General features: G+C 36.9%; 1 protein-coding gene across 1 annotated transcript in view; it reads right to left on the bottom strand.

Moving 5' to 3' along the window:
• Nucleotides 1–866, bottom strand: part of LOC106012283 — a gene marked incomplete at its 3' end in the record, with an annotated part of 2,618 nt that extends 1,752 nt beyond the window's left edge. The window contains 1 exon segment of the mRNA XM_035970728.1: nucleotides 616–866.
• Nucleotides 867–1,801: the final 935 nt, after the last annotated feature.

The raw sequence follows: 1,801 nt of genomic DNA, 5'->3' as shown, positions 1-1,801 counted from the left end.
GAGAGAGAGAGAGAGAGAGAGAGAGAGAGAGAGAGGGAGAGAATAGAATAAAAATAGAATGGAATAGCGATCTCCCAGGAAGAGAAAAAGAGGGTATAAAGAAGAGAAAGGAAAGGGGTGGGAGGAGGTAAAAAACAAAGAGAGGAAGAAAAAGGGCTGAGGAAGACGGCTGCGAAAGAGCAGACGGAGGGACTGCGAATGTAGAAAGAGAAAGAAAACTAAGGTGAAAAAGAGAAACACATCGTCAGGCAGCTATTCAAATGCACTTCTCAATATTTATTTATTTTATTTGTTTATTCATTTATTCATGTTTTTAAAAATTCATTTATTCATTCATTTAGCCAATTTCTAAATCTTTGGTATCGGGTACATGTTCTATAGAAATATTTGGTCGAAATTCAAAATCTGAATGTTGTCAAAAGCAGGAACAGAAAAGCATACATACATACTGTTAGTACAATGATTAAAAGAGAGGGGTAAAACCCCTAATGTCCGTAAAATTGACAGTTTGTCTTTCTCATCAGCTAACATTTATTGTTTTCGGAACTTAGCACATTTCAACAGCTGACCGACAATAGGTAAATCGATCAAAGCTCGATACGTTCAAATACGCACCAATAATCAATAAATGATCGAGGAATCTTTCAGTTCACCAACTGGGCTTTGCAGAGACGACTTGTCACATACGGTAGAGAAGTTCCTTGCTAATGTACCCAACACGAAATGTAAGGAAGCTTATATACTGTGGACATTATCTTCCAGAAACTTGAAGAATTGGATTGGGAAATAACCTTACATGTATTATCTTGGCCACTTACTTCAGGTTAAGACAAAGTTTGTTGGTGTACAGAAAAGAATCTTTGCTGGGTGCGCAGGTCAGTTTCTATTAATAGCAACTGATGTAAATGCTTTATTTTGGTCCCTCGTCTTATTCTTATGGGTTCCAGATTTTAGCTTCGTATTCAAGATAAAGATTGTTAGACGTTATTATAGTGGACAGATACTTGAAAGTTGTTTCTGGTATATTTTTACGCCGCCGTTGACACAATTTAGGTCATTTAGCAGAAAGCCTTCGACCTTGCCTGTCGGGGTAAACCCGGCTGAGATGGACGCAACATCCCAGCAGAAAAAGATACGATAAGATAAGATAAATCTAATACTTTATTATCCCAGAGGGAGATTTTTCTAGGCTGTACAGGACCGTAAACACTCATGCAGGTATACATAAAACATTTAATTATATAATACTCCCATTAAAATTTAATATGAAAAGAGAAGTAAAGCTGATTAAATGTACTTATCACGTCAGATGCACCCTTCAACCACATGCGGGAATTGAATTACAAGACCTTTGGAGTTATATTTTTTATAGTTACATACTCTAAAGAGCAATACACATTTATGCTTAATCTGAAAATAGCATTATGCAAGATGATAACAAAAAATTCTTTTATATCTTTCTTTCTTTGTTTTTGGAGGTACATATCTGCCACTGCATGATCCGACAATTTGCGTTGAAAGGGGGTTTGATGGGTCGTTTATAATGCTGTTATCTTTTTTATACTTGTGGTGTTACTCATTTCATAAATTCTAGCATCTGAGATACTCGAAAATTCTCCCCACTCTGGAGTCAAACTCTGGTTTCCTGCATGTGACAACGAAGCGCCTAACCATTACTGTACCATAGACACAGGTTCGAGTTTGTTTTAAGTATCAATGGTTTAAAAAGTATATTGAGCTATTGAGTAGCTCTTAGCGTCGTGTTTGTGTGTGTGTGTGTGTGTGTGTGTGTGTGCGTGCG

The sequence above is a fragment of the Aplysia californica genome, unplaced genomic scaffold (genome assembly GCF_000002075.1).
Source record: "Aplysia californica isolate F4 #8 unplaced genomic scaffold, AplCal3.0 scaffold00314, whole genome shotgun sequence".
NCBI lineage: Eukaryota > Metazoa > Mollusca > Gastropoda > Aplysiida > Aplysiidae > Aplysia > Aplysia californica.
The sequence above is the reverse complement of the archived record's forward strand: the minus strand, read 5'-3'. Positions and strand labels throughout refer to the sequence as shown.